This window comes from Lissotriton vulgaris, chromosome 9, assembly GCF_964263255.1.
Source record: "Lissotriton vulgaris chromosome 9, aLisVul1.2, whole genome shotgun sequence".
In the NCBI taxonomy this organism is placed as follows: Eukaryota; Metazoa; Chordata; class Amphibia; order Caudata; family Salamandridae; genus Lissotriton; species Lissotriton vulgaris.
Window position 1 is genome coordinate 891,547,405 of NC_141697.1, and position 25,818 is coordinate 891,573,222.

General features: G+C 43.0%; 1 protein-coding gene across 2 annotated transcripts in view; it reads left to right on the forward strand.

The window, feature by feature from the left end:
• Positions 1-5,789: 5,789 nt before the first annotated feature.
• LOC147692449 (homeobox protein otx5) overlaps positions 5,790-25,818 on the forward strand; it is a 58,124-nt gene continuing 38,095 nt past the window's right edge. For both annotated transcript variants that reach the window (XM_086938649.1, XM_086938650.1), the window contains exon 1: positions 5,790-5,923. The gene's annotated coding sequence lies outside the window, so the exon portion shown is untranslated. The remainder of the gene's footprint in view (positions 5,924-25,818) is intronic.

Consider the following 25,818-nt stretch of genomic DNA (forward strand, 5'->3'; position numbering starts at 1 on the left):
AAGCGCACGGCTACCCCCAACGGGGGTGTCCCGGCGCTAAGGACTGCAGGCAGCAGGGGAAAGAAATTAATATCCAGCGAATAAAAAGGTCTTTAATTTGATCCTGAATTGAGATTCAGTGTCCATAAGACGGAGGCTGATGGGAAGAGAGTTCCAGAGTTTAGAAACCACCACTGCAAAAGCTCTGCCCCCCTTCCTCGCAAGACGGAATCTAGGTGGGAGTATGAGCCGGAGGTGGTTAGATCTCAGGTTGAGAGCTGATTTTACTGATTTTAGTCTGTGTCTAAGATATCTGGAGCCATTTCCATTCAACGCCCTAAAGACTAGTACAAGGGCCTTTAATTTGATACGAGCAGTGATAGGAAGCCAATGCAACTTTCTCAGGTGGGGTGAGATGGAATGGCGATAGGGGACTTTACAGATCAGCCTGGCTGCGGCGTTCTGCACGATCTGTAGCCTGTGTAGTAGGTAGGCAGGCAATCCTACATACAGACTGTTCGCATAGTCTAGGTGCGAAGTGAATAAGGCGTGCGTCACTGTTTTTAGAGACTCAGTGGGAAGAAAGGGGGAGATTTTTTTTAGCATGCGGAGTTTACCAAAACACGAGGAAGTGACTTTCGGAATCTGGGTTTTAAAAGATAATTCGTTATCGAATTGGAGTCCAAGATTACGTGCCGTTTTTACCGGGGTGAGCTGCGCAGGCCACCAGGTGGTGGGTGTCAAGGGGATAGCTTGGTTAAAAAACAACACCTCCGTTTTGTCCGTATTTAATTTTAGTGTGTTCGAAGTCATCCAAGCTACAATATTGGATAGACAGGTTCTAAAATTTTTAAAACCCAGGGGTGCGAAAAAATAAGCTGAGTATCATCAGCGTATGAGATCACTCTAACCCTGGATGTTTCAATCACCTTAGCCAGGGGTGCGACATACACGTTGAAAAAAAGAGGACTAAGAGCGGATCCCTGGGGCACCCCGCAGCTCAGCGGTTTCTTATCTTTAGACCAGAATGGTCGGCACCATACTTGTTGTGTACGGTCTTTTAAGAAAGACGTGATCCAGGCTAGAGGAATGTCACAGATCCCCATCTCATGGAGTCTGTTTAGGAGGATGGCATGGGAGACCGTGTTGAAAGCTGCGGACAGGTCGAGGAGCACAAGCATGGCTACCTCACCCCTGTCCACACTCTCCCGCACGGTCTCTGAGACTTCTAAAAGTGCTGTCTCAGTACTATACCCTGTCCTAAATCCAGATTGTGAGTCATGTAGGAGATCGTTATTTTCTAAATAGTCAGAGAGTTGTTCCTGGACAATTTTTTCCAGGATTTTGGCCTGTTTTGGAAGCAGAGATATCGAGCGATAGTTACTGAGTACAGCAGGGTCAGCTTCTGGCTTTTTCAAAAGGGGGATAAGAGTGGCTTGTTTCCATATCTCCGGGAACTGACCTGATAGGAGAGAGGAGTTCCATATTGTTACAAGGTGTTGTACGATCGCTGGGGCAATGGTAGCGAAGACTTCAGCAGGCATAGGGTCTAGGGGAGAACCTGACTTACATAGCTGAATTTTGTTTAATGCTGCGTCTAAGGTGACAGGTTGAAACGCGCTAAGCCTTACGTCCTTAGCAGTAGTAAGTTCAGGCGGCACGACCTCTGTGACCGATCTCTGTGCTATATTACTGATGGGCTACCAATGGACAGAGTAGGACGTGTGCCATCAAATTCACAAGTTATACCAGAGAAATTCCCTAACACATAGAAGCCCTGATTGCCCCACACTCAGCAGGTGTATCAGAAAAATAGATGTATGTTCCCACACTTTAGTACATCACCCCACTAGAATCAATTTGAAAAGTGTGTGACACAGCACTATGGGAAATACCACCTGCCCACGCCACTGTGGGCCGAGCTTCGACAAAGGTAATAGGTTTAATGACGCCGACACCAGCACATGAGTGGGTGGTAACGGCGAGTGCTCTGTAACACGGTCTAATATGGGGTTATGCTCCATAAAGAGGTCATGTATGGTGTATTTGGAGAACCTATAGATCCTGAAGATTTCCTCACCTCTTTGATCAAACAATACGACTTGGTTTTTAAATATACCCACTCCCTTTTTTTGTCTGTCCCTTACCATTCTGTGTTGTCTTCTGGTCCACATTTTATACAATGCTCGGCCAAATTCTACCTGCTCTGAGTTTACGCAAAGTTAGCTCCTAGTTTCATGTTTTTAAGACTTTGCGTACATCTGCATTTTTGATACGTCATCAGCGCAACTCTAACGTTAGCCTCTTATTTTGCACAGCAGCCTTGCATTAGTACAGTCTCACAGTCACTTTGACATCTGTAATCATGAAGTGCAGGAATTAGGCTTTTGGGTGCTAAACAAAATAAAGATGTGTATTTGAATTGCACAAACGAAGGTAGGAGACAAAGGAACACTGACTGAACATGGTTGTGCGCCACAAATACAATACAAATATTACACGAAAGACACTATATGGTATTAGTGTGTTGTGAGGTAATGTTTATTGCAGCTGTGTGCCTTCAGTTTCTTCTTGAAGTGCTAGTGAGTTGGTGTGGTCTGATGATAGTGTGGATCATGTTCAAGATCATGCCTGAGTAGTGGGAGGTAGCCTGTTTTCCATGTTTTGCTTTTTGGACTTATTTGTTTTCAGTTTGCCAAAGTCCTGCTTCCTGGTATTGCGATCTGCCTAAAGATAATTAGCTTGTTGACCAGGAATGTCAGGATGTCACTTCACAAAGGGGAACGCCTGGAACAACGAGGGCAGACACACGGGTTCTGGAACGATGCAAGCGTAACCACGCTTGCCTGAACGACGCATCTGCCTTCACCGCGCATATGCATGTGCATATGCGTGGTTAAGGCAGATAGCGCTCTAGTGTTCAGGATGGGCGGGGAAGCATCAGAACGGGAAGCTCCGGATTCAAAACAGGTAAGGGGGGGCTGGTCCCTTGGTTTGGTGGGTATTTCTTAGGGATGGAGGTCACTTTTAGGGGTCAGGGCAGGGGGGGGTCAGGTACTTTTGTAACGGAGTAGGTTTTTAGGGCTCAGGCCAGGGGAAGGGGTCGAGGTAGTTTTAAGGGCTGGGTTTGGGGGAAGTATTTAGGAGTGGAGCGGTTTTAGGGCCCAGCGCGATGTATTGGGTAGCTTTTTTTAATTGGAGCATGGTTTTAGGACTCAGGGTAGTGGAAGGGATTGGGGTAGTTTTGGAAAGGGGGGAGGTTTTTAGGGCTCAGGGCTGGGGGAGGGGGTTGGGGTACATTTAGGGTAAGCGCGGGCAAGGTAGTATATTGTAAGATGCGTGGTTTTAGGCCTCAGACAACGGGGAGGGGTAGGGTTAGTTTTATGAGCAGGGCAGGGCTAGGCCTTAGGGTGGGGGGCGAGGTATGGGGTTTGAATTTTAGGGCTTAGGGCGGAGGGATGGGGGTGGGGCAGTATATGGCAAGAGTCATGGTTTTACACGGTTCGGGGTGTGTTGTAGAGGCATGCATGGTTTAGCCATGTGTGCCTCTGTCATACAGCCTTTCACAAGACCTTGTAGGTGATACAAGTTTGATGGGTGATGCGGTATAGTTCTGTAGGGTTTAGGTGGTGTGGTCAAATTTCTTCAAAACATTTGAGAGACATGCCACTGCATGTGGGCTGCATTTCAAAGATGCCAAAGCAGTGCCAGACAGACTAAGCAGCAGCATGGGATTTCCATCTAAGTAGAAAAGGACAAGGGCTTGTCATTCTAAAATTCTCTAGAGGAAAGAAGAGGTTCACTTTCATTGAGAGTGACAGCTGGTGTAAGACTATCTTGATTTTCTTATCAACGTGTTCTTTGAATGTGTGGTTACTGTGAGAGATGAATCCAAGATATTTTGTTCTGCCAGTCAGCTGGGAGTTCAAACCATTTAGATTCATATTGCATAGCCAGGTTAAACCATTTAGCTATTTGTAACTGCTGGCAAACGGGAGGAATTCTTTTTATATTGGGTGAAGCTTCAAGCAGCTGCCTGACATCCAACTCTGAATATGTCTGTGGCAGGAATTGTGTCGCTATATGTCATTGTTTGAGGAAATGTTGAGGAAGAGTTGAGTGTCGCCAACCTACTGATGGATCTTGGTGCTGCTGTCAGTGAGTATTGAATTAAGGGGTTCTTTGTAGAGGATGGCGTTCACTGGGAGAGGATGCTGCCTGTGGTAACTGTGAGTTATTGGGTCCTTGCAATGCTAATCTAGGAGTTGGTAGAGTTGGTAGTGTTGATGTGATAGGCGGTGAACACTTGTGAGAAAATCCCATGCAAATTGCAAGGATGTGGATCTGTGCTAGATGTTTGACTCTGTTGAAAGCTGGAAGAAGGTCAACAAAGATACGGAGACACTATTTGTTTCTTGAAGAGTAGCTGTTTCCAGGCTTCAGTGAAGTCTGAAGGCAGATTGGGTTTTGTTAACTACTGTTTTTGCTAAAATGTTTCAGCAGCTACGTAGGTCGCCGCTGCTTTTTCTATTATTTTTCCTTTGAACATTAGGTGGTAGGTGGGGCAAAAGTTAGTAAGATGGTCTACATTCAATGTTTGTTTCTTCAGCAGAGGTAGGATCTGTCCTGGGTTGGGGATGTCAAGGAAGGTTCCTGGAGTGATAGAGGTTTGACAATTCTGGGGAGAGGCTGGGGCATCCCCTTGAAGAGACTTGTTGATTCAGGATGGTAGAGTGTCATCTTCATAGTAATTGGCACAATCTGAGCCCAATACCTGTGTCTGCCCTGGGACTACTGATGATGCCTACCATTTGTCTTCTTTAGACTTACTGGCTCTTCATGCAGGCCTACTGTCTTATACTACCACTAACATCTGATCCAACTGCTTTAAATAAGGGTGTGTCCCACAATCACTGCCTAACATACTTCACCACCGTTCCGGAATGTCATTTAGAGGGGAGAAGCTGGTTCTGCATGTGAAAATACACCACAAAACGTATTACAACTACTCTTCGAATAGTGTTTGCATGTTTATGCAAGGTCCCATGTTGATGTAGTTGACATGCTTCCATATCTTCAAGAAAATGCCTGCTTACATAGTGACATAAAACAGACAAATCATGAGCTCTGGTGCTATGCACATGAGAGATAGGCCCTGTTCACTCAAAATTTGTCTCTTCAGTTCATTCACTGACTCCAGTGTATACAAAGCTCCAGGCTTGCATCGTGATCTCACACTGGAGAAGGAAAATCAAACAAAGAACCCCAAACAGGGGATCAACTTGGATGAAGGCTAGGGCTGAAACAATCAATGGAAAGGTCACACCTGAATGGCTGTTGCTTTGCAAATCACACAATAGCCTGGTGCACTGACTGTGAATGGCTAACGTTAACTGTGAGCAGTGCATTGGCCCAACTGCTCATGGGAGGCATTGGCGTGATTGGGGCCAGAGACATTAGATCTGTTCCACTTGTTGAAATAATTGTGTACGAGGCACAGGTGGAAGGCACGAGCAAGCTGGATGTCTCAAGCAGGGACATCTGGCTTGGCGCGCCCAGCGACCTCAACATGAGGTGTCAGCAGTTTGCAAGAGGGATGAGGAATAATTGCAGCAGACATTTCAGCCGCGGATTAATGACATGGTGCCAGCAGCGTGGACCATATTGCTCAAAGTCACCTCGTCAGCCCTGTGGGAGGGAAGCGCACCTCCCTCCCAGGCCCCGCCACACGCCGCGGATTAGCCAGTGAAACATAGACCATGACAGATGACATCACTGCCGCCCTCATTTAAAGTCGTCCACATTTAGGTGGCATCTCTCTGTTCTTGGCTTTTCTTTTTTAATTTTATGTGCCCCTCTCGCGTGGCTGTTCGTTCCTTGACTGCAGCCGCCGCCCCAGCGCCTCATCCACCCATCTAAAGCTCTGTGCGCCCACAGCGCTGAGGTAAGTTTCCGTTGAGAACTAGGAGATATGATTATTTGCAAGTACTGATCCAGATTTAGGGGGTTTAGCTCTCCTGATAAAATTATTGCTAATGATGTAAAGGCCTTACATTTGTAATTCCTGTCTGACTCTCGGTTTTATCTAGCTTAATTATCGTGGTATAGGATTTTGGAAAGGGGATGAATAGGGATTTTCTTGCTACAAATATTTTCTCTCCAAGGAAGAGCCCATGGCAGCGCTGGATACAGCCGGGCTTGAAGGACAGACATGCATGGGTTCACTGTAGGAGGAAGTGGTACCGCTGGAAAAACTACTCCCCGGGGATCACTTCACCCTGGCTCAAGTACCCTTGGTGTTTCAGCAAGGAACTGAAGGGATCTTTTTTCAACCACTTTCTTTCTTTTTTGCTGTTTTTATAGAACAAAAATCAGATATGGGTTTTGGTTTATTTATTTCGGTTTTGGTTTATTTATTTATTCGAAGGTTTTCATTTGTTCAAATTAGGCCATTTTGGCGTTTTGGAGTTTCATGATTGAGATAAGATCATGGTAACCGCCATGACTGCTTTGAGATGGACTTCGTCAACAACGGAGAACGAATGTCACTTTTGTGTCTTGGACTACAGATGGGAATTCTGACTCACCCTTAAGAATGGCCACATGCATCTGGGACAATTCAACAGTATCAACCTCTTCGGCAAAACATGCTGTTACAGGTGCTCAGGCCAACTTGACTAGTCCACAAAGACAGAAAGAGTGTTTTATTTTGTGATGGAATTTCAAAAGATTGTTAAGATGTGCAGTGTTTTCCAGGGTTGTTTTAGTTCGCTTGTGAAGCTGGGTTGATCACAGCCGATAGACACAGAGAATTTACAAGTAGCCCCTTGTCAGAAGGAGCGACTCACTTGTCTATTAATGCTTTGCCCTCTGCGTCAAGACGAATCTGTGAATGAGCTAAAGAAACACACACGGGACCGCTTGAAATCTCTGACATAGCAGGCATCTAGCTCCTTTGTTGTGTGGCGCTTCATTTATTCACCAAAGGTTGGACCATCGCCTGCCCCAGAGGTACTTATGTTAAATAGGCGCTGTTCAATTCGAATCAAAAGCCTCTACTTCGAACTTACTCCCGTGAATGCTAACTCCACAGAAGTTGCATTTTTTGCACCTCAGGCCCCATGACTGGTCATCCTCCAAGGATGGGCTCATAGGAATGCCTGTATTCGGGAAATTAAGAATGAGAACGCTGCACCTGAAACAGACGTCCATTTCCTGACTGTCACAGCCAGAGCGAGTCTTTCAGGACGTTGCCCGGCTTAACATGGCGGCTATCTACCAAACGTTCCACAGCAGGGCAGAAACATTCAAAGATTGTATCTGCATGTGCCATTAAATAAAAAACGTTGAGTACTTTAGGGACACTAGCTCTTTATTGAAATGTAGTACTGATTAAAATGTAATTGAATGGTTTGCTGAACGTCGCCAACAATAGCCTGTGCCCAACATTTTCCAGTTGCTTTATTTAACACACCCTAAGCCACACAAAAAAGAGGGTACAAAAATCTCTGTGGGTTGAGCACCGGCTGCACCGACCCGTGCACAGCTTCCAGGTCGCAGATTCTCATAATGCCTGGGCAGGCACAACCTTATTTTTTTTTCAAGTTTCAGAAGAAGGGCACCATTCAGTTGGGCTACAGTGATAAATGATTTTATAGAGAAGCGCTAAGAGGCAATCATGTTTATAGCGCTTGGAGATGCAGTAGACCTTTTCTCTATTATTTCTGCCCCCCTGGGAATGAAGCTTTCAAACCTTTGGCCTCTGGTTAACCGCCATCGACTTCTGTTTGAAAAGCAAGGGGGAGGTGTCATGTCATCGGGAAATCGATATTATCTCGTACAGACAGGTCTTTAAGTGGGATGGATCCACCCGAGGCTGAGACTCGACAAGAATTTAAACCCGCCTTTAAAACGGGTCCGTATCGAACTCTATATTCAGGTCCTTAAATTTACACGCAAAAAAACACTGATTTCTCAATAATGACTAAAATTCCTTGAGGCAATTCATGTCAGCAATGCAATCCCTTTTTACGTTTCACATGCTTTACTTCATCTTGCTATTCCTAAGAGTATATACTTTTTTCCAAGGTGATATGTGTCTGTAATTTTTCGTCATGCAATATATTATTCCCTTATAGTGAATACTTTGCATTGAGACACATCTTGGAGGTTGACTGAGTTCAGGTTGTGTGTTGTAAATGGTGACTGGCACGAATAAGCACTCTGTAGTTGAGGCGGAAGGCATTGCTTGTTTCTCATAGCGCCAATGAGAGGGTTATGAAGGGTGTGTGCATGTGTGTGTATGATGACTACGTGCACATCCAATTCCTGGTTGCCCGAAGAGTGCACAGAGCGATAGTCGCAAATGTACCAATAGTATTAATGAGAAAGTGTTAGATAAGCAGACAGGGGATTTCAGAAATATATGAGAAAAAAAGTATGTGTCAATGTTAGCAGAGTGATATATATATAGCAAAGGAAAGTATGTGTCAGTGTCTAACAGAGTGAGATATAGCAAAGGAAGATCACTTCGTTTTCCACAAACCTTAGTAACGTTTAGGCCTAGTAGTTCCAGAATTAAAACTTTTAAAAATTCTTAATATTCCTAACAAAATCATTTTTATCATTCATTTATCTGATACAGCTAACAAGCAATTGCAAAGATAGTAGGTGTGGCTTGTTTTAGGTATACAAGCTGGTTGTTGTGTGATGTGTCTGGATGCAGTAACAGAAATATCACAGAGGGACACTCAAATACTGGTCAGGTGGCATGCTGTGGGAAGCACAGGACTTTAGATTACATGTTTTAAGACATGTCCTTAACTACATAGGCCACCCCTCTTGGAAATTATGCCTAGATATTCTTCTTTGGCCACGCCCCTTTTACAGGCCCCCCATCCTTTTACATCCCACTTAACACACCAAGTACAAACTTCAGCAGTCAGGAGGAGGTCCCTCTCATGTTGTCATTGCATTCTTTCTATGGGCAGTGTGAGGCACCTCTCTTACTGTCGGTATATTCCTCTCTGCTCAGAGAATGACATCGCTTGCGCAAATTATGTATTTTTTATATACAGTGGAAATTACCTCTTGCAGTGGGTGCATTGGCTCTAAGTACAGTGGGAGTCATCTTTCTTTCTTTCTCTATACTTTTTCCGTGGTCTTACTGTCTGTGTAAACTGTAAACATTTCTTACGGTGGTGCAATGCACCACGTTTGCTATGAATGTGCGTTTCTATAGCCGGAAAGAAGCGCCTGTTTATGTGCCTCTGTAGAAATAAGTGTGGTTGACTCCATTATCAAGGAGAGCCCCTTGCATCCTGTCAATGTATTTTTCTATGCCCAATGAGAGGTGCCTCCACTGTTGTCAAGGCACATATTTCTTTGGCTATTGTGAGACACCTCTTGTAGTTTATGCATGTTTCTATGGTCAGTGAGAGAGGCATCAGTATGTGGTCAGAGAGGGTCAACACTCTTCTTTACTGTGTATATCAATGCAAGGTCAGGAAAAGGTTCCCCTCTTCCTAGCTGAGGATATGGCCTAACAGCTAGAGCTGTCAACCTCAAACCTCAAAGCTGGGGAAGCAGGTTCAAGTCTCCGCAGGGACTCTCAACATCCTGTGATTCTGGACAAATAATTTAATCTCCCTGTGCCTAAGAAAAATGAATATGTCTGTCTGTAACGCAACTAATACTCAAGTAAGGCACTCTGATACCTTTGGAACTAGTTCTTGCTATACAAAGCGCCATAAAAAAATATATGTATACACAGTCAGTGAAAAGCCCTTTCGTGCTGTCAGTTTTTTTTTTCTTAACATCGAGAGGTGGTCTAGTGGTTACGTTTTAGGCTTCAACGGCTGATCAAATTGTGTTATCTTGAGCACATCACTTCTTTTCCCCTTGTGCCTCAGTTCAGTAACCTACCACAATTCAGACGGCTTATGAAAGGGGGAAACGCCTTACTAGTATCAAGAAGTACTTAAAAAACTGAATATTTTGTTCAGGGGGGGGGTGCACCTTGCAATGAAAAGAAACGATTCCACTTTGTTTCGATGTCTAAATTGCACTGTAGTTTTCTGTGAACACACAGACCTGCGAGGAGCCAGATGGATTAACTGTTAGGCAGGGTTGACTGACCTTTCACCTTTAAGCATCCAGTCTAGCCTATGATTGGTACTTCACTACCATCTGGCAGCTTTTATGCTATGTAAACTGGATTTCGATAGCGCCAAACCATGTGTCCCTGGTGCTAGTTAATTTAACGTTTTAAATTAAGTGTCCTGGTTAGGATCTATAAAAGAGATCGATTTTTAATGATCCTGTTTCACATTTTATCCAGTAGTGCTTTCCACGCTATTACAAGCTTTTAGGCCTTGTTCCAAACAGTTTCGAGGAGGCATTCATTGACTGTCTGGGGTGGGCTTTGCAGTTTTTGGTATACAGGGGCTTGGGTTTAGGTGAAAATAGGGTACAAATCACTCAGAAAATCGTATTTTGTGTCCTAATATGAATGGTTATCCAGAAATTATCTGCAATGTGAGTGAAACCACTTACTCTGGGTACTGTCCAACCAACTGAGCGTTGAAACCCTGACATGCTTCCCCTGGGTGGACAGCGATATTTATTCTTGTCCAACAATTGTTAGAGCAATCATAGCAAAATACTCTGGAAGCAGTAATCTGGCACAAAAATATATAAAATATGTGCAGCTTATTAACACCATATTCAAGTGAGTAAAAGAAGAAATCTGGATACCTTCATTTCATAAAGAGCGATCCTTTTACCTTTATGGTTTAATGTTGGTATTTATGGTTGGAAACAAGATCACTTCCGAGTTAGTTTTCAAGTTTGACAGAACAATGCCCAGCTGCCAGTGCTCGAAGCAATACAAGATATTGTCACTACACGTAGTTTTAACAACAAAAGAACGATTTTTAATACTGGGTTCCAACCAGTGTTCATTGAATGTATTTTTTTGAATTCTGTGCGGTGACATTTTTTACTGCAGGGTAAAAAGTTTTAATAAGAATAATAAAAAATACAGCTGCCTTATCTTAAGAAAGGTAGAAAGCAAGGAGATCTTGCAGTGTATCTTTTCCACCAGCGGAAATCACCACTGGCTTTATTTACCACTGGTGATACCACGCTGTCAGCTGGGCCACACTGGGCAACAAAAAGCAGCCCCAGCAAAAATGCTCAAATCAACCCTGCACCCTCTCTCTTGGATTGCTGTCTCTCTACTCCCCATCGCTCTCTCTGGAAGCCTCCCCGCTACGCCACCTGCTGTCATGAATGTCTAAGAAAAGAGCTAACACATAGAGATGATGGACATAGCGCTGAAACCTTTCAGACACTCACCCCCAGTCACAGATCTGGGTTGAATCCATCATTGTTCTTTGGCTCAATTTACCACCCCAAATCAGACCCAACCATGTGCAAATCAGTCTTTACCTTGTGCCTCATGGGAACAGTCCAGCCCGAACTCCCATGCCAGGACTTCCCTGGACCGGACACAAGCATCCTGGGACTGGTTTCGGGGTAACACCCCTCATCAGCCAGGCTTGCTTCCATCCAGTGGCGAAGTGAGCAGGGGACCCATGTCTGGGCATACCCTGCCAACTTAGGGCGGACAAAGCAAACACAAGGAGATGATGGACGGAGCGCTGAACCTTTTCATGCACTTACCCCCAGCCACTCCTTGTGTTTGCTTTGTCTAGGAAAAGTAGGCACCAGGACTAGATCTTTTTGTGCAAAGCACACCTCCAAGGGCTCTGGTCCACCGGGGAAATGCCCAGTGGAATAAAAGGCCTGTCTGGTCCTGACTGGCAGCAGTAAAACAGAATATGAATACCACTGAGATTACTATGCAGTGGAGTAACCTTAGCGTACTGGTAATTTACCACTATATGCACTCAGAGGTTTAAATCAAGGATGATATAGCACTTTAATCAGCCAAGAGACTAATGGAAAAAAATTAATTGTACTTCAGTTTTTAAACTCAGCTAGTTTTCCTCCATCCAGGGTTTGATTAGGTCACTGCCCAGCTGCAGCCAGCACTGTTCTATGAAGGGGTCTCCGCAAACCTTTATGATGAACTGCACGTCACCGGAATAAGTGTTGAACCTCTAAAAGAGGGGACGCTCAAGGGGTTTAAGTTAATGGGGAAAGAGTAGGACCTTGTAGGTCTGTGAAATTGTTTTGATTCCTTCAGCAAAGGGTTCAACAGGACGCTCATTTACTATCTGACTAGTCTGCGTGAGATCCTCATATTTACCTGTCACTTATAAGTATCAATGTTGATAGGTTCAACAAAGAGGCAAATAGTGGGTTGATTGGTTGTAATATTTGCACCATAGGAAAGACCTGTGTACAGAACACTTGCCACATTTGTTATCTGACCTGTTGAAGGTAGAGAATAATTGTGGGTCATAACAAATTAATGTTACTCATTTTAAGGATGAAAGGCGGAGCGAACCACACAGTGATGAAAACTTGTGAGCTGCACTTTAAGCATATTTCTGCAAACATGCGTTGACAGGAATGAAACCTGCGCTTGTAAATTATTCTTGGACTTGCCAGGACTAAATGTAACACGTTGTGATCTGGTTGTGGTTAAATAATTTTGTTTACAACTTCTACACATAAAGGGCCAGTATGGCACAAAACCATATATGCACATTTGCTAATAGTAATATGCTATTTATTTCCATTTTTGAGGGACAGGAGAGTTGGCAATACCATCTCGGAGTTAAGTTGGAGCTGCAGTTATTTATTAAAGGCCCATCTTCCTAGTTTGTCTTAGGGCCCATGGTACCCTTGCTGCACCACCAGTCTACCTGTGGTTTGAATAGGGTCCGCTTACCCTCTCAGAACCCATCACATATCAGGCACAATCACTCTGTGACTGTATCTCTGCCTTCAACCTTGTACATCTGTTAGCTTGCTTTCGGCTTGGTTTGCACTGCACACACTTTCCACTTACTTACATACACTTTGCATAGTGTGGGTAACTTTTAAGTAATTTAGTCAAATTGTTCTGTAGATGGCTGTCATTGTATTGCCATTCAGTCTAGCAATGTTACCTCGAGCTGACTGCTGTTTTTTTGGTTTATCTGTCCAGGGGTTAAGTTCTTCTGATCTTTAGTTTGACAAACCTGTTCAGTAGGTAGGCCTAACTGTTCTGCAGTTTAGTTTAACTCTTCCACAGTTTTTCCCGACTATTCAATGGATTAGTCACACTGTTTCTTATGCTAACTTTTCTATAGTTTAGTTTTATCATTCTGTATTTTGGGTTAACGGCTTAATACTTCGATTGTACTGTTTGATTGTACTACTGAACATTGATGCTGATAATAATTCCTAATTCCTAAGAACATCTATAATTACTTACCTTAAGATATTTTAATTCAATAGTTTGTCCTTCATATTCTAGCTTTAATATTCAGGGTTATTACTGTGCTATTAAATATTTTGGGTAACATGTTTATTAAAATAGTTTAACTTTGCTGCAGTTTGAGCTAACCATTCTGTAATTTTAGTAAACAGTTTTGTTGGTTGGCCAAACACTCTCTCGTTTGGCTAAGCTATTCCATGGATTTATCTAACTGTTCCTTAGTCTCGTGCAAATGTTTGGTAATTTTGCATGTCCTGTGTTTTGGCCTTCTCGTTTTGCAACTCAGCCAACTTGTCTGTTGCTTGACAAACTATTTAGCGGTCTGCTCTTTTGCTTGAGTACTTTGGGTGATCATTCTATTGTGGGCTTCCTATTACTTTAGAGACAAACAGATCCTTAGTTCAGCCCCTCACTGTATTTTGGGCTAATAGTTTTGTAGTGTGCTGTTGCTTCATTCTGGTGACTTGCGCCATCATGTAAGGTTGTGCAGCTACTCCTGATTTGAGTTTCAGAAAAACTAAGAAATAAATAAACCAATAAACTGTCCACAATTTTATGTGCTAACGACAATGGAATTTGGGCCACTATTCCTCAATGATTGACTAGTTTGGGATAACTGTTCTACAGATTCCCTATCTATAGTTTATGAAATTCTCTCTTGATAATGAAGAATGGATATATGGTTCCCCTGTTCCTGACGGCTGAAGGCCGCACGCCTGATGAGGTTTTGATATCTCCCTCCTGTAAGCTCGTTAAGAAACTCATTGTTGAGTACTGTGAAGACGACCTCAATGAATTCTGCACGCTTTCCTAAGTCTCCCTTCTTCAAAAGGCTCCCCTGGTAATCCCCCTAATCTCTTTTCATGTGGTGGTTCCCAAGAACTCTCTTAGCTTAACAAACATGGTGAGCCTTATGACTTCAATAGAGAGGAGAAAGCCTGCAAAAGCTTAGGCTGATTCACTTATCACAAGACAACATCTTTGACATTTTCTTTCCAAATGTCAGGGTCAGCTCATCCATTTGAGCGGAGGAGCGTCGCCCCACAGCTGAAAAATAAAATGGAGGTTATGTATTACCATTTTATTGTTCAGTAACCAGTCCCAAACGAAGTGTTAGGGCAGGACAGGCCAGTGCTGTCCAGTGGCAGCAGCAGGGAGATGTGCACTTTAAAATGAGCATGTCTCTTTGGCCGGCCATCTTGGAATGGCCAACCAAACATGCACATTTTAAAGTTCTCTAACCTAGATGGTTTAGAGAGAGTACAGACATTCAGTAATCTTAGAAGCTCTGAGAGAGCCAACTCTCTCCAATCCTGGTGCTGATCTCATACTGTGAAAGCAACACCAGGATTTTGTTAGTGCAGTTTCCTGGTCCGAACCTTCCAGGATGAGAGAAGACACCTGAGGGAGGACGACCTCTCACGGCAAGTTAGAAAGGTATGCCAATTTTTTCTGTGCCCCCGCCCTCGGTACAGGTCCGCCGCCACTGCCTAATGTGATGTATTTAAATGGCAGCACAAAGGAGCACACTGTAAATATTTGGAGTTCCTGAACTGCTCATTATAATAAAAATGTCGCTCTGTCTTTCAACGACTAAAAATAATGCATGTCCTCATCGAAACACAGAGGTTATAATAAAGTCCTCTCAGCACTGCAGTCTCTTGTTTTTAAGCAGATGCATGTTTCCCCTAAGGCGATAGCTCATAAAACATGTTTTGGCTTCTAGACAAAACTGTGTTTTATGGGAAGGATATTGTCACAGTGGAAGTTCTGTGCCTACATAAAGGAACTTGTTGTGTTATGATTTGCTGTAAGTAAACATGACCCCATACTCACGGAACATTCTAGAGTAATAACTAGTCATTGGGTAGGTTGAGTTTGGGGGGGTGCGGTCCAGACTGGTGGTTTTATAGACCCTTGCAGGACAGTTCAATGGTCATTTTAATAGTTACATTGTAGTTCTCAATAATTCAGTAAATTAACTAGGACTTTTTATCATAATGTTGTCTGACTTCATGTCCCACAAATCTATAGATAGAGAGTACAATAAATGTATCCCTAAGGAATTGCATCAAGTGGTTCACTGAATTAGGGCACATAGTCATAGACTGGTAAATGTCACGTAACCCACCCAGAGTACCATAGTAGGTGACCCTATACTTTTATGTATTTGGTACTGTGCAGATTCCACTCCTACAAGTTACTGATCACTGTTACAGAGAACATTGTTACTACAGTAGGAGCATCTGAAACATGTAGGCTATGTACGGCACACCGTAGGCAACACAGTGCAGAAACGTGAATACGATAGGTGAGGGAACATAAAACTGGGTCAGGACTATACAGTGCCAGTTCTTTTTACATTGAATGCTTACACTATACTATATATGTTGATTTGCTGAGAATCAAATGTTTGTTGTGCCAGACTTTTGAGTAGAAGCTAGATTACCAGCTTTCATGCAAAGCCACTAGACCAAAAAGTGCTTGAAGCCCCTCATATGGGGTAGCAAGCGCTATATAAATGCAAACCCTTCCCTCTTCTATCCCTCCACTATCCTTTTTCAAACCAAATAACAGACTAACATGTCCACCACTCAAATTAATTTCATATTTCACTATACAAATTCACCACTAATCATTTTTGGGATTCCCTAGTAGCGTGCTACTCACAAAAAGTGTTTTGACGCTTCATCAGGGGTAGAAAGCGCTATATAATTACAATTATAATTTCAATTTTTTAACATCATATGATATACTTTTGATAGGATTTTCAAGTAATTGTGTGGCGTAGATTTTGTGATTGACAGGGATGACATTGTTCCCGTGAATAGTCATCCTGCTATACACCCCTATGCTAACTAGTCCGCCCATTCATATACAGATCTACGAGGCCATGTGAGGTCTAGTTTGCACTATATAAAACCACATAAGTACAAATATATGGTGACATTACTTAATTCAAGGGAACTGGGAATTGCTTTCCCCTGACACTTCGAAAAACGTGTATTTAATGGTCAAAATCTGGCTGCTTACTTATATATATGTGAAGTGTGGTGCAGGTAATTCATATCATAAAAGATGTATAATGTGTCTTTTTTTAAGTGTTCATTGTAATTTTAATTGCAGCGTGATTGTATTTGATGAAATAAAATCCAATTAATACTATTTTTTTAAATGTGGTTTATAACATATATTTCCATGGGACTTCACATAGGTCTATACGCAGGACAAATGTCTCAAAAACGACTGCACCAGGTGTGACATGGTGCACTCTTATAAAATATAAACCAACGGCTCAGCTATTCTGTAAAACGTGACTTTCAAATAAGCAGAAATTTATTTTTAAGCATTTCAATTGTGCTCAAAAATATTTTGTAAAACTGCAGGCAGGCTTAGTCTTAGTAAAAATGTAAATTGGATTTTTAAAGACTACAAAGTAAACATGACAATTACTGTGAGAATGAGCCTGAAAATCCATTATGCGTGTATGCGACCCATATTTCAGTTTAAAAATTGGGAATTTGACCTGGTGTTTAAAAGGTGTTTAAAAAAATAGCTTCCCTACAACAATTAAAAACGCATTTTTGGTGCCAAAAAATGTGGTTGGAAAAATCGTATTTTTTTAACGAAACAGTTCGGTACCAAATACATCTTTTTGAGGTGTGGGGGCTATAACGCATTGCAGGGTGCTCGCTTCAGACAGACACAAGCACACAGACAGTGAGACACCCAAATTCACACATTGTCCAAGGCAGATCCACAAAAACACGCAAACATACGCTCACCCAGTTCTTGGGCGGGGGACTCACTGCTATGCAGCAAATAAACGCACTCTAACAATGCAAGCGATTAACCGGAAAAAAGGCCGCCGTTCAATGATACAGTTTCCGCGCTGACAACTGAGTGAATGAAGGAATAAACGAATGAAGGAATTAATCAACAAACCAACGCCTTTGTAAGGTTCTGTGCTGCTACGGAAGGCAGAAGAGAAGTTACATCGACCAAAATTAAACTAAGGCAAATTGACAAAAAAAACTAGCTTTCAGTTTCGTGCTAAAGAAAGCTGGCATTTTGACAGTGGCAAACTTTTTCACAAAAGGCAGGAAAAATCGCAGACGTCTTTAAAATGCCGATGTTAAGGTACAAATGCAAGTGTTATAACTAAAAAACAAAACTGCTCAAATCTGAATGGTCTTGAAATGCTGAAGAGAAGCAACCCTTGTTCGCCATCAGTTATATACTGCTGCTGACACGTTACAAATGATGAATACATTAACACACGCAACCACGCCAGTGCGAATATAATCTGTGACCTGCAGGGGACAGACAGACAGACAGACGTCTGCAGCAGATGTTTCAACCTGCTGAGCTGTGCTAAAGGGACTGAAATGAGGGGCCTGCAGGGTGCTCAGAGAACTCTGCTGCAGGTGCCTTACCCCACCTGGTAAACCCACTAGATTTGGAAATCGTGCTCTGTGGACTTGAATCAAACCCCTTCCAGAGATGCATTATTCTTATGCGTTCTGTTAAAGGGACTGGAGACAGACATATCTCTGTAGAAAATCAAAAGTTACACTGGGCTAAGGTTCTATGATATAATCCGCGGATCTAGAACTGACACCGCGGACCTGCTGGTAGCAGTCGAACTTGTAGCCCTCTGGTTTCAAACAGATTCACGCAGCAGACGCATTATCCCGACGAGCTATATCACCGGCGAACGGTGTTATCAAACAAGATTCCGAGGAACGCTGGCCCGGGTTTTACATGAAGTATGTTGATTTAAAACTTCACGGGCAGACTGGGGGCTCGGCCCCGCCCGGCCGGAAGCATCTCGTGTACAAGTTGCGCGGGGACACCTGTGTTTGTACAGGGCACGCCTCCTGGGTGCGTTCTTGCCCGCTGTTGGAAAAAACCCTCAATCAGGTTCAGAGGAGGATGCATTTATAATAACTCTGTGCTCGACACATCAATCAACTCAGCGTCTGCCCAGGCCCTCGAGGCTTCCAACAGGCAGGGAGGGACCAGTGCTTCAAAGCCGCTCACGGAAAGGAGGCAGCCCCAAGTCTGTAGGTATGTGTGCAACCTGGAAGCGAGTCCTCCTTGGGCTGGCATTTTACTACATGTGTGACCAAATCAAACAGTGCGCAATTTGATGAGGAAAAGAAATGCAGAAAAAAAATCAAAGTGGGCTGCAGTACAAAAAAAAAATCTCATTTGTAATCCACACACTAAAATAAATGCCTTTTATTGAACGATTTCACCCCGAACAGCAGTAGCACTTAGGGTGGAAGTAAGCACTTATAACCCCCCGTTTTTTTCTTTTGGGCGCTGCGTGCAAAATGTATTTATTTTTAATGTAAGCCATAATCAGGAGGCATTGTTATTTCTAGTGGGACTTCGTCACCAAACGCAAATCCCTATAACTGAAGTTAAATAACCTCGAAAATACTTTGCTCTGTTGGCGCCCACCTGTGTGAAGTAGCTGCGATCAGCAGCAGTAATAAAGCAGGGAAAGGGTTAGCAATGTGGCTGAAATTGTGGGATATGGTCAGGGCCACTGCAATTATGCAGCAGAGGAGCACCACATATGTAGCATTGTTGAATAAATTATGCGACAAGAAAAGCTAAACTACGATGCGTCATGCAGCACATTTTGTGATAGTATAACTTGATTATTTTGCCATTTTTCCTCATGGTAATACTGTCTGGGCAAAGATTTCACTTTCTCAGTTCCTGTTTAACAACCAAATAAAGCGATAAGCAATTTAAAAATGACCAGTCAACTTTTGTTAAGGGCCTTCCACTGCACTTGAACGTGTTGCAACGTTTTTAGTAATTTTGATCCATTTAAGCTGGATACAATTTCTTTTGCTCACATATGGAGGCTATTCAGGATATGATGGATTATGAGGCAAATGTGGCAAATCGACAATTATGAAGAAATTAGAAAACAACACAGCTGCAGATTCGCATAATTCCAGTGGACCTGAATATGCTACTTAAAAATAATTCTCAAAGCAAGTTAAGCGCTGTAAAAATGGCTCTTACTTACAAAGTAGGCCTGGCCCGTCACCCTTTAGGAATCTCAACCCAAAATCAAGGCACTCAAATTTTATCCAGGGATGCCATTTCAGTGCACTAACCCTGAAAGGGTTTTTTTTTTACACAAAGTCAACTGCATTCCTGAAAGCCGGTGGGTGGGTCAGAGGGTGCAGTAAGCTCCTCAAAGCTCCTGCCATGTAGCAACTCCCACCTTTGAGCAGATCTAGACACAACACAAGTCAATTATCGTTTCCTCGGGGGGAAATGTGGGTTTGAGGTATGTCATCAGGTGGAAGCTACTGCAGACACTTCCTAAAGAGATATCACAACCTCAGAACTGTCGGAAGGGAAACCACTCGTGCTCCATCAGCTGCAGAAACAAAAAAAAAGTTTGAGAACAGGACAATGAAAATGGAACTAAGCTTAAAAATCATTGTACTACGAAGACCTGAAAATGTATAGCCAGGAGAAGTTGAGGGCAGCTGCCACAAGGGGACTTTCAGGACATAATGTCACAACAAATCTCAGAAACAAGGAAGATATCATCAAAGAATGGACTTTGGCAAAAGAGGGTAAACAAAATGGCGATCTCTAGTAAGTAGATTATGCATCATGAAAATGGGGGTTAGCGAACGGCAGTGGGATTTTTTGAAGATCGACAGGGTGGGATGGGAGAATTAGATTTTTCAATAATACTTGGGCAAGAAGGTCTATGTGGTGGGGGTTGCCCCTCTGGTCATGGAGGAACAAAGAGGGCGAGTGATCCCGCTGCCGGGATTCCAAGCCCTCAATCCTATAGCCACGTCCCAAGTGCCCCATACCTGCCCATTTCCACTTCCAGTTGGAAAGCACCTCATCTCTCCCCAGGACACGAGAACTGTCCACAAATGATGGCTGTTCCAATGCTGCCACAGTGCCACCTGCCCCACTCCTAGTCTCATCACCTCTCCAATTGGAGGGTCCATTCTTTTAGTTCATGCAGGCACAAAAGTGATTCTTTGTGGCCAAAAATAAACACTCCTAAGTACTGAGCCAGACTAGGCATTTGAATAATTCATAATCTAACCTTCATAACAGCTCGTAAAACTGTTGACTTACTAACCAGTACAGTAATATTGCTCTCCAAAATGTAGTTTTAATCCGTTCCCCCCAAAAAAATATTTTGTAGGGAGGACTCCCTTATATTACATAATAACATATGAATGAGACTTTGTAGAAAAACATTGATAACAAACTCTGGGCTATCAATATGGAAATATTCTGGTGCTATAAATGTTATGTATGTTTTGTGCAGCATGGCATTTGCTACTTCCAAGGCCTCTGGGCCCTGTTGGGGGTCTTGGATGGCAGACGGTTAGCTGTGGGTTTTCTCAAAGTCTGGCGTTCCATAGAAGGTATGGGTCTTGTAACCATCCACCGAAACCACATGAGCGTGCTCACCGGGCCCCGTATTTGAGCTATTGTGTGAGTGTGTGTTAGTCTCTCCCTGTCAGAGTGTGTGATGTACATCCATCTGTCTCAGTGCATGTCATTATCGCTTTGTCAGTGTCTTCCTATCTAAGTGTTCCATTCAGTATCTCTGATCCATTGGCTATATCCATGTCTTTCTTTCCCCATGTCCATTGGATTATGAAGTGATTGCCCCCTTGTCAGTGTCTCCACCTGTGGGGGGCAGTCAATGTCTCTCTGTCTCAGCAAGCATACCTGTGTATTCATGTACAAGTAAGCGGGTCCTCATTTTTGCCTGTTGAGAGTGGAACCATTCACACAACTAGAAGGTTCCACTCCTTGGATAACTGCTAAGATCTCCACCACTACGGACAAACCATCAATTCAGAAACCATGAGCCGACATGTCGAAGGCCAAACAGAGATCAATCAACAGAAGTACATTAGGCATGACCCCATCAGTAAATCGGAGAGTTATTGTCCCAAAAGCCCTGCAGGCCAGAAATAGGCATCAAAGTACAGCTGGTTTATTCTCCATAGAAGTTAGTTTATCATTAAAAAAAGCACATGTTTCCAATCGGATTCTGTAGAAACCATTCACAACTGGTCATCTGGAATTTCTCCAAAGGGCAGGGAAGTAGCCATCATTAGTGTACCAGGTGTTGTGGCACTGGCCCCATAGGTTTGATGGGCTCCCTGAACCCTAATTTCTAGTGTCTTTTACCACACAAACCGGAAGGGAGGGGGCATTTCTTTGCTTGTGTTAAAGACCACAGCAGATTTGCTACACCACTGACCAGGAGGCTCTCTCTTTTCCTGATTAAAGCCCCACAAACCCTCTTTGAAATAGTGTAAATGTCACCAGACGACCAGTATTCATATTATATTTAGAGGGGCCTTGTTGGGCAAATTATAAAAGGCATCGACCCTTTTGGCCCGTAGCACTTCACCTGACTTCAATATGGAATAGCATGGATAAATAGACACAGGTTTTCTGATTGGTGGGGAAAAACAGGGTTTAATTAACTCATTTTGGCCCTGCCATGACGCAAGGCTTCGACAAGCCTTTATCCTGGGCAGGGGTCGGGGGAGGGGGACGGGGACGGGGACGGGAGGAGGGGGTTACAGAAGCAGCCAGGAAGAGAAACAGGAATTAAACTCATTTCCCGCCCTCTCGGGTTTAAATCTCTTCAAAAACCGGGTTAAGCTTCTGCTTTCTCTGGGGCTTAAAATGTTCTTTCACTCTCTTTGCTGATTTCGGTGCCCCCTTCCAGCTTTTTTTTCATCTATTTGTCCTGCCCTTGTCTTTAGGCAAAAATCAAAATCTTTCTCTATGTTAAGATGGTGTTGGTGGTCAGTACAAGCCCCATCACCTGCGGTATTTGGGCAGCACGTGTGCCAAGAATGGACTTCGAGTGGGGACAGGCAGTGCTACAAGACACAGTGCAATCCAGGATTATCGTGTAAACAAAAGTTCCGCCATGTAAGGTTAATTCTTAAAACCCCAAAGTCCTCTGTAGCAGCCACTTTGGTCCTCTAAAAAAAGCCTGAGGTAAATGTAAGAGATGGGCGCGCGCCTTCAAATTGCAACACAGCGCGCGAGTGACCCCAAGAACAGGTTTTCGGTGGAGCAGCTTTGGAGCCGAGCAATGTACACAACGGTCTGGCGGGAAAGCCACGCAAGGCACGAGACCAGCGATGGAATGCTCACCGTACAGGCCAGCGCCGCCGAGGTCCAGCAGAAGCTCGCTCTGACAGGAACACGCGTCACCAAAATGGTGCGTAGCGTTGCACGTAACCCCAGGGTCAGGCTGGGACCGGAAATTGTCCGGAATGCCAAAATAAGAGTGGTCCCACCAGCGAATCAGATAACTAAACAAGCACTGGCAATACCAAACTGGCTTTAAAGGAATGTATGGTAATGTGAAGCTTTGAAAGTAAATAGCATAGGAGTGGATATGTATTTATGAGGAAGGAACAAATTGTAGAGTAATATTTTGTAGGTTACAAGGTCAGACCTAAAAATCCATGTAGGTAAACTAATTACTGCCTTCTTCCAATCTGTGTTGTGGCTAGAGAAGAGTACCATAACTTATCAAGTTATCTCAGACACTTTAATAGATTTACAATGTCATGAGTGTGCCCCTGGAATTGAAGTTCACGCAGCTGTGTGGTGGGCAAGCACTTTTTTGTGGAAGCACATCACTTCTGACGAATCAAATCATGAACTCCTGATTCCCAACACATGAGCGAAGCCAGCGCTTCACTCCCGGTGTTTCTCACATAATTGTCTGGCTACAGTTGTGTTGTCAAGCCAGGCAATAAAAATCGGCCCCCATTTGCAAATCGGGACAGCTTTGACCTTAGAATGACATGCAGCATTGGTGTTTTGCAAGGTATGGGAGATGCATACATTTGCGCTTGTTGCAGGCAATGTTTGTGTCAATATCAAGGAACTAAACATTAATGCTTTGATCAGCATCCTGAGGAACTGAATGGGCATCAAAGGGGTTGTCATTGACTGGTTTACCTCCTATCTGATCATTTACAAGTAGTAAAAAGTGGGAGCTGTGTCTCAAATCAAATTTGCCTACAACAAGGGATTCCTCATGGCTTGATCCTCTGACCAACATTATTTAACCTCTACCTTCAGCCACTCTGTGAAACCCTTAGAAACTCTGAGATATTCTTTCACCTCTATGCTGACGATTCGCTGGTCTACTAGAACGTCTCTTTTCCGAACAATATTACCCTTCTGTCCAACACCTTGGCAAGAATTCAACCATGGATGTCAACTCACCACCTTAAACTTAATCTTGAGGAAACAGAATTTTTTAGCGAATAAATCCACCCTATTTATATAAGAATGGATCAAATCCCTCTCGGCGCTAAAATGTCAAACCCTCCACCATTCAAAATGCCATGTTGCTGGGGTTCATCCTCTACAATTGGCTCAACCTCCAGAGCAAGTTTTGCTGGCCTATAGGGCAATCAGACAGTGCCCGATTGGCTGGTCTGACAGGTCAGTGTATGGGCCAATTGTTTTATGCTGAGCCGCTTTTGTCCTGTTGATTTTCCTGAAATTAAAACAAACATTGCCTGCAGCAAGCTCAAATCTATGCAGTCTTCCATACCTTGCAAAATCCTTTTACAGCATGTCTTTAGAAGTTTCAAACTTCCCCAGTTTGAAAACATGAGCCACTTTTTGACCTACCTAATTCATTAATGGTGGCTGCCTTTATTTTGGTGATCAGGCCTGTCCCAGTTGGACCTTGCTCCAGAGTCAAATTGCAACCATGCCTAAGAGAGCCAGGTTCCAACTAATGCTGCTTTGGAGGAACGCAGCTGAAACTCAAACACACATGTACGACATATGCCTGTGTATGTGAACATTTATAATTTGATTAAATGTATGTATATGGATATGTGCATTTCTTTGTACAAATATATATACTTCCTATGGTTTAAAAACATATAGATATTCTTTAGGTCTGCTTAACAAATGTATATATAAGTTATGGTTAAATTATAAATATAGATAGATTATTTTATAATTAAAATGTATATATCACTGCATAGTTTTCATAGAAGTTATTTGAATAGATGCTTATTGTTCTTTGTTTCGTTTTATTTATCACACTATGTGAATATGACCATCACAATTGTATCCACAAGTGCTTCACTATTGAAATGTTGCAGAAAATATAAAACTAAAATAAAAAGTAAATACATAAAAATACACAAATTAATTAACTTCATGGACAGCAACACTTTAATGTTTGAGTTTCTAACTATATATCCACAAGTGCACATATAGGACTTTACACATTACAACTTAATATTTCAATATATTATTTTCCTTATACATGTATATCCTTTCTATGTAGTTATGTGTCTATATATGTATTACTTTACTCCTACTGTAGAAGGAAAAAAAATAAACTCTCTCCAATGGACTAATCTATGCCTCATCCTATTCATTTCTCAAAATATTGTCTACCTCCGTTCTCTAACTCATCCCAACCTCATTCTACTACTATGATCTCCCAAATAACCATTTCTAGATTCTTCCCTCATGTATCCCTCCTTTGACTCATCCCAAACCTTATCTTATTACTATAATCTCCAAGATAACACTTTCTAAACTCTTCCCTCCTCTAGTCCAACTTGACTCACCCCAAACCTAATTTTACTACTATAATCTCCCAAATAACACTTTCTGGGCTCTTCCCCCATCTATTTCTCCAGTATCCTATTCAATCAAAATAACAGACTGAATTAACCGCTCAAATTAACAATTTATATTTCCCTATACTAATCCAACACTAATCCTTTATGGGTTCCAGACCAGCACACTACTTGCTGAAAAGTGCTTCAATGCCTCATCAGGGGTAGTAAGCAATATATAAATACAGTTACTGTTACATAGGGCAAGATTTGACATTTATTGAAAACATAGACGTTGCATGTCAAGTATGGGCATAGCAGGGAGATATTGACATAAAGGGTTACGTATGGACATAGAAGGACAGATATGAGATGAAAGGAGGATGAGAACATATAAGAGAGATACGGGCACAGAGGGCAGATATGGACAGAAGAGGGTAGCTGGAAATAGAGGGCTGTACGGACATAGGAGGCAAGATACAGACACAGGGTATATTTATGTAGCTTTCACTCAGCTCAGCGAGCCACCTTGCAGCGCTGCGTGAAAGGGCAGGAATGTGCCATGTTTAACATAATTCAATGTATTCCTGTAAGTTCCTTGCGCCAGCGCCCTTTTGGCTGCCTAGCGCCAACGCAGGCACCCTTTCACAATGGTGCAAGGGTGCCTGCGTTGTAAGCATGATTGTTTTTGTGCAGGATGGGGCACCTTCCTGCACAATAACAACCTCCTGAGGCCTTTTTCTCTTTCTATGTGCGCTGCAGGATGGGGAGGAGTAGCATTTTGAAGCA